Source organism: Palaemon carinicauda, chromosome 1 (genome assembly GCF_036898095.1).
Source record: "Palaemon carinicauda isolate YSFRI2023 chromosome 1, ASM3689809v2, whole genome shotgun sequence".
Taxonomy (NCBI): Eukaryota; Metazoa; Arthropoda; class Malacostraca; order Decapoda; family Palaemonidae; genus Palaemon; species Palaemon carinicauda.
Window position 1 is genome coordinate 111142982 of NC_090725.1, and position 8363 is coordinate 111151344.

Below are 8363 nucleotides of genomic sequence, written 5' to 3' on the forward strand. Positions count from 1 at the left end.
TTACTGGTATTGTTAATATTCCCACTTCTTTCTCTCTCGTATATGTATAAGCCTATTACTGTATTGTGCTTTGCTACAGTAAACTGCAGAGTATAAAAATTACAATTACTGTATTGGCCTATTTTCATTTATGAAGATGATGATAATACTGTAGTAATGATTGTACAACAGTAATGAAAGAAAAATACTGAATAACTTTATAATCAGCACTTGGAAACGATTCGGCTTTCATTTCATATACAACTACAACAAATGGAGCCGTTTGTAGTCCTCTGCAGGAGGATAAAATGTGAAAGATAAGATTTATTGCCCGAGTGAGTGGACTACATAAAGACATGCGGATGGCAATGTAGCACCTCGAGTCGAGGAACTGATTAAACACACACACTGTCAGATTCGATTGACGATTGTGTTTTCTTACAAACATAGATCATAACTTAAGAATACGTAGAACATAGATATGCATGATTAATATATCGGCAAGAAGGCCAGAGAATTCTGCAGCGGTCAATAGATATGAAGATCTTATAGTAGAAATGGTTATTATAGGACTTAGGATTAATACATGAAGTGACAATGGAAATCTGGGAGACAGTGTATTTACATACAGTTGATGCAAAGTTTTGGGCATAAAAAAATAGATCGTAAATGTGGTATGAAATAGTAGATGCAAAGTTTGGGTTCATAAAAAAATAATAGATCGTAAATTTGGTATGAAATGGCTGATGTATGTAGATGAAATCTTGTTGTCAGGAGGTGATGAAAGGAAACAATAGAAACATGTGAAAGAGTTTGAGTATGTCTTTAAGAGAAGAAAGTTGAAAATAAATATGAGTTTTCAAGAACAAATAGGAATCAGGAAGATCCATGAAATGAGAAAGTGTGAATCAGAAATTGGAGTATAATGTATATACAAAAGATCTCGAATGGAAGAGAAGTGTCTCTGTAAGCCACAAGTTGATATTATTAAAGGATCACTGAATTATCTCAAGTTGTAGACGGGAAGTCTGTACTTGCAAATTTTCTTAGTTCGTCAGTCCATTGTCTTCTCTTCCTTCCCCTACTTCATTTAAAATCTCTGTTACTCTTCTTTCCCATCTATTACAGTATTTGTAATTTATAGGTCTCAAGGTTCTAAGTTTCTGCTGCATTAGTCAATACTGGTAGGATCCTCTGATTAAGAAGAAATATACAGTGTAAGTATGTATATTTATATATATATATATGTATATATATATATATATATATATATATATATATATATATATATATATATATATATATATATATATATATATATATATACTGTATATATATATATATATATATATATATATATATATATATATATATATATATATATATATATATATATATATATGTATATATGTATATATATATACACATTTATATATATATATATGTATATATATATATATATATATATATATATATATATATATATATATATATATATATGTATATATATATATATATATATATATATATATATATATATATATATATATATTACAGTATTTGTAATTTATAGGTCTCAAGGTTCTAAGTTTCTTCTGCATTAGTCAATACTGCTAGGATCCTCTGATTAAGAAGAAATATACAGTGTAAGTATGTATATGTATATATATATATATATATATATATATATATATATATATATATATATATATATATATATATATATATATATATATATATATATATATATATATATATATATATATATATATATATATATATACAGTATATACATTTTTCAATATTAAACTTACCCGGTGATCATATAGCTGTCAGCTCTGCTGCCCGACAGAAAAAAACCTACGGGCGGAATACGCCAGCGATCGCTATACAGGTGGGGGTGTACATCAACAGCGCCATCTGTCGAGCAGGTACTCAAGTACTCGATGTCAACACAGAACCAATTTTCTCTCTGTCGTGCCACCGGCAAGACCTACTGAATACGCTCTTGTTTTCTGGATTGATTTTCACGTTATTTGGTGAAGTATTCATTTCTGGTTATTAGCTATCGCTGTTCAGAAGTTATCTTCAATACTTCCTTGCATTCTTTTTTGGATTTTGGATTATTTGTTGACGACTTGGATAGATTTTGAATTCCCTCCTTTGACTAATTCAAGATGTCTGACCCTTCTCAAGTCCCCAAGTACAGGAAATGTAGCGCTAGGGACTGTTCAAGGCGTCTTCCGAAGGCCTCTATCGATCCACACACCGTTTGTTCCAATTGTAGGGGTAAAGCCTGTCAATTGGAAGATCAATGTGAGGAATGCGCTGGGCTTTCGGAATTCGGGTTTCAAGAATTCCTGAAATATGCACGTAGGCTAGAGAAGGATAGGATCAGGAGGAGTTCGTCTCGCTCAATTGATTTTTCCTCTCCCCATGCCCCTCAACCTATTCCTTCCCCTGTAGTGGTTGCACCCGACCCCCCTGCTAGCTCTCATCAACCTTCAATGTCAGATATGATGCGTGCCATCCAGGCTCTAGGTGAGAGAGTCGAGTCATTGGCTAATGACCGCAATCAACTCATGGCTGACGTCAGAGAGTTGAAAGGTAAAAGTGCAGTGGGAAGTGAAGTGAGTGTCAGTGCAGTGAAAAGTGTCAGTGTTACGCATGAGGGTGCGTCTGTTCGTGCCTGTCGTCCTCCCAGTCCGGGACCTCTTGCAAGCTCCCAAGCCCAGGGGAGAAGCAATGTCGTACGACCAAAGGGTTCGACAGGCTTTAATCAGCGGACAGACGTACCCTCCGTGGTTTCGGACGTATCTTACCGAGATCGTCCCACCCACAAGAAGACGAGTGAGCCCGTTCATTCCTCGTCTGCGGAAGAGGTTTCTCGACAGAAACGATGGACCAAGGTCTCACGGCCTCTTAAACGTAAGGTCCCTTCCGAGCTAGTCCAACGGCCCAGGTGTAGCCACTGGGTCAGTTCGGACTCGCTGCAGTCCTCCGACGACTGCACACCTCCTAAGAGAGGCAAAGTGGTACCGCAACAGGCAGTAACTCCGTCTGTTGCCGCACCCGCTGTTTTAGACCCTCAGTCACAACGGACAGTAGCTCCGTCTGTTGCCGCTTTTGTAGACCCTAAGTGGTCTTTGCTGCAGTCTATGCAGACTCAGTTAGCTGCTGTTATGCAGGAGTTTCGTGCGGAGAAGGTTGACGCTGCACCCCTTAGCCTACAACCTGCCACGGTTGTGCGCCCAGCAGACGCTGAGGCTGCCTGCTCCCACACTCCAGCTGTGAGAGCTCCTCCACCCATGCGCAGTCGACCCTGCCAGACGCATGCTGACGTTCACAGACGCACGGAACCCTCCGTTGCCGTGCGTGAGCTACCACAACAACAGGAGGGTGGAGTTAGGCTGCCGTGTTTTGACGCGGTGCGTCAGCCTCCGCAACCCACGGTGGTCTCCGCTATCCTTCCACAGTCGGGAGTAGACGCTTTGCGCACCCACTCAGCTTTGGTTGTTGCCAGTTCTCAGACTGACCAACAGTGGCATGATGTTGGGTCCAGTGCAGTCACGCATGCACCCGTGCTGCCGGACTCAGCCGTCCAGCCCACTCCGTTGCCTCTTCCTCCTCAACATTCAGACGATGGTATCTCTGATGATGACGAAGCTGCACATCTTGACGACCAACACTCGGACATCGAAGAACCCAAGACCTCGCCTCCCTCCTTAGACTTTAGGAAAGTGCTTGCGCTGTTCAAGGATTTATATCCGGATCAGTTTGTGTCTGCAGCACCACGCTCACCTCCCTCTGAGTTCGCTTTAGGCATGCAGTCAGCAGCTCCTGCCTTTACGAAGCTCGTACTCGCTCGCTCGTCCAAGAGAGCTTTAAGGGTACTGGGAGAGTGGTTGCAGTCCAAGAAGCATCTTGGGAAGACATCCTTTATGTTTCCCCCGGTCAAGCTTGCTTCCAGATCTAGCGTCTGGTATGCCACGGGAGAAGTTCTCGGCTTGGGAGTTCCTGCCTCTGCCCAGGGCGACTTCTCAAGTCTGGTAGACTCTCCCCGCAGGCTGGCTATGAGACGCTCCAAGATTTGCTGGACTCCTTCGGATATGGACCATCTTATGAAGGGAGATTTCCGCGCTTTCGAAGTCTTTAACTTCTTGGACTGGTGTTTGGGAGCGTTGAGCAGGAAGACCTCCCCTTCTGATAAGGAAACTTCCATGCTCATCATGTCCTGCATGGACAAAGCCATACGGGATGGTTCTAGTGAGCTTGCGGCTTCTTTCGTGTCTGGGGTCCTCAAGAAGCGAGATCACCTTTGCTCCTTCTTGTCAGCTGGAGTCACCCCATGTCAAAAGTCGGAGCTTATGTTTGCTCCACTCTCGAAGTGTCTCTTCCCTGAAGAGTTGATCAAGGAGATTGCTGCCTCCTTGATCCAGAAAGACACCCATGACCTGGTAGCGTCATCCGCACGCAAAGCCACCCCTTTGCCCTCCGTTCCTAGACCCAGGATGGACACTCCAGCGTCAAGGTTCATTCCGCCCTTTCGTGGCAGAGCCTCCAGCAGAGGAGGTGCTCGTGCCGGAAGTCAACGTGGGAGTAAGAAGAAGGGTTCCAAGTCCTCTAGAGGCAGAGTCTGACTGCCACCTTCAGACAGCAGTGGGAGCCAGGCTCAAGAACTACTGGCAGGCCTGGGAGAACAGGGGCGCAGACGCTCAGTCTGTGAAGTTACTCAGGGAGGGGTACAAGATTCCATTCTTACGCAACCCCCCTCTAGCAACAACTCCCATCGACCTCTCTCCCAGGTACAGAGAGGAGGACAAGAGACTAGCTTTACAGCAAGAGGTGTCTCTCTTACTACAAAAGGGAGCGGTAGTCATAGTCCGGGACCATCAATCCCCGGGCTTCTACAACCGCCTCTTCTTAGTGCCGAAGAAGACAGGAGGGTGGAGACCGGTGCTAGACGTCAGTTCTCTGAATGTCTTTGTCACAAAGCAGACGTTCACCATGGAGACGACAAAGTCGGTTCTAGCATCGGTCAGGAAGGAAGACTGGATGGTCTCGTTAGACCTAAAGGACGCTTACTTTCACGTCCCCATCCACCCAGATTCCCAACCTTTTCTAAGGTTCGTTTTCGGGAAGGTTGTATACCAGTTCCAAGCCCTGTGCTTTGGCCTAAGCACGGCACCTCTAGTTTTTACCAAACTGATGAGGAATATTGCCAAATTCCTGTATTTAGCAAACATCAGAGCCTCCCTCTATTTGGACGACTGGCTTTTAAGAGCTGCGTCAAGTCGTCGCTGTTTGGAGAATCTACAGTGGACTCTAGATCTGACCAAGGAATTGGGTCTCCTGGTCAATATAGAAAAGTCCCAACTCGTCCCATCCCAAACTATAGTATACCTAGGAATGGAGATTCAGAGTCAAGCTTTTCGGGCTTTTCCGTCGGCCCCCAGAATCAGTCAAGCCCAAGAATGCATCCAGTCCATGCTGAAGAAGGACCGATGTTCAGTCAGACAGTGGATGAGTCTGATAGGGACGCTTTCATCACTGGACCAGTTCATCGCGTTAGGGAGACTCCACCTCCGCCCCCTTCAATTTCACTTAGCTGCTCACTGGAGAAAGGACAAGACGCTAGAAGCGGTCTCGGTTCCTATTTCCGAGAAGATGAAGTCGTCACTGACTTGGTGGAAGAACAACATTCTCCTCAGGGAGGGTCTGCCACTGGCTGTTCAGACCCCCGACCACCTTCTCTTCTCGGACGCATCGGACACGGGCTGGGGTGCGACATTGGACGGTCGGGAATGCTCGGGCACGTGGAATGCGGTTCAAAGCGAGTTGCACATCAACTGCAAGGAGCTACTGGCAGTTCATCTGGCCTTGAGAAGCTTCAAGTCCCTCCTTCTAGGCGAGGTGGTGGAGGTGAACTCCGACAACACCACAGCCCTGGCGTACATCTCCAAGCAAGGAGGGACTCATTCGATGATGTTGTACGAGATCGCAAGGGACCTCCTCACCTGGTCAAGAGATCGAAACATATCCCTAGTAACGAGGTTCATTCAAGGCGACATGAATGTCATGGCAGACCGCCTCAGCCGGAAGGGTCAAATCATCCCAACAGAGTGGACCCTTCACAAGAATGTATGCAACAGACTATGGGCATTGTGGGGCCAGCCCACCATAGATCTGTTCGCAACCTCGATGACCAAGAGGCTCCCAATTTATTGTTCACCGATTCCGGACCCAGCAGCAGTTCACATAGATGCCTTTCTTCTGGATTGGTCCCATCTAGACCTTTATGCGTTCCCCCCGTTCAAGATTGTCAACAGAGTACTGCAGAAGTTCGCCTCTCACGAAGGGACAAGATTGACGTTGGTTGCTCCCCTCTGGCCCGCGAGAGAATGGTTCACCGAGGTACTGCAATGGCTAGTAGATGTTCCCAGAACACTTCCTCTAAGAGTGGACCTTCTGCGTCAGCCGCATGTAAAGAAGGTACACCCAAGCCTCCACGCTCTTCGTCTGACTGCCTTCAGACTATCGAAAGACTCTCGAGAGCTAGAGGCTTTTCGAAGGAGGCAGCCAGAGCGATTGCTAGAGCTAGGAGGACATCCACTCTCAAAGTCTACCAGTCGAAGTGGGAAGTCTTCCGAAGCTGGTGCAAGTCCAAATCAGTATCCTCAACCAGTACCTCTGTAACTCAGATAGCTGACTTCCTTTTATACCTAGGGAAGGAAAGATCCCTTTCAGCTCCCACGATCAAGGGTTACAGAAGCATGTTGGCAGCAGTCTTCCGTCACAGAGGCTTAGATCTTTCCAACAACAAAGATCTACAGGACCTCCTTAAGTCTTTTGAGACCTCGAAGGAGCGTCGGTTGACCACACCAGGTTGGAACTTAGACGTGGTACTAAGGTTCCTTATGTCAGCAAGGTTCGAACCACTTCAATCAGCCTCTTTAAAAGATCTCACTTTGAAAACTCTTTTCCTCGTCTGCTTAGCAACAGCTAAAAGAGTCAGTGAGATACACGCCTTCAGCAGGAACATCGGATTTACATCTGAAACGGCTACATGTTCCTTACAGCTTGGTTTTTTAGCCAAAAACGAACTTCCTTCTCGTCCTTGGCCCAAATCGTTCGATATTCCAAGCCATGCTAATTTGGTTGGAAATGAACAAGAAAGAGTACTATGCCCGGTAAGAGCTCTTAAGTACTATTTGAAACGGACTAAGCCATTACGTGGACAATCAGAAGCCTTATGGTGCGCCATTAAGAAACCTTCTTTACCAATGTCGAAGAATGCGGTTTCTTATTATATCAGACTTTTAATTCGAGAAGCTCATTCCCATCTGAATGAGGAGGACCATGCTTTGCTGAAGGTAAGGACACATGAAGTTAGAGCTGTCGCAACTTCAGTGGCCTTCAAACAAAACAGATCTCTGCAGAGTGTAATGGATGCAACCTATTGGAGAAGCAAGTCAGTGTTCGCATCAATTTACCTTAAAGATGTCCAGTCTCTTTACGAGAACTGCTACACCCTGGGACCATTCGTAGCAGCGAGTGCAGTAGTGGGTGAGGGCTCAACCACTACATTCCCCTAATCCCATAACCTTTTTAATCTTTCTCTTGAAATGCTTTTTATTGTTGTTTTTGGGTTGTCCGGAAGGCTAAGAAGCCTTTCGCATCCTGGTTGATTTGGCGGGTGGTCAAATTCTTTCTTGAGAAGCGCCTAGATTAGAGGTTTTGATGAGGTCCTTTAATATGGGTTGCAACCCTTCATACTTCAGCTCCTAGGAGTCGCTCAGCATCCTGTGAGGATCGCGAGGCTCAGTAAGGAAGACGTACTTAAAAAGGCAGAGTAATTGTTCAAGTCGACTTCCTTACCAGGTACTTATTAATTTTGTTTGTTATTTTGAATAACTGCTAAAATGAAATACGGAATACTTAGCTCTTAATGTTAACATATATGCTGGTCTCTACCCACCCCCCTGGGTGTGAATCAGCTACCTGTATATGATCACCGGGTAAGTTTAATATTGAAAAATGTTATTTTCATTAGTAAAATAAATTTTTGAATATACTTACCCGGTGATCATAAATTAAAGGACCCACCCTTCCTCCCCATAGAGACCCAGTGGACCGAGGAGAAAATTGGTTCTGTGTTGACATCGAGTACTTGAGTACCTGCTCGACAGATGGCGCTGTTGATGTACACCCCCACCTGTATAGCGATCGCTGGCGTATTCCGCCCGTAGGTTTTCTCTGTCGGGCAGCAGAGCTGACAGCTATATGATCACCGGGTAAGTATATTCAAAAATTTATTTTACTAATGAAAATAACATATATATATATATGTATGTATATATATATATATATATATATATATATAT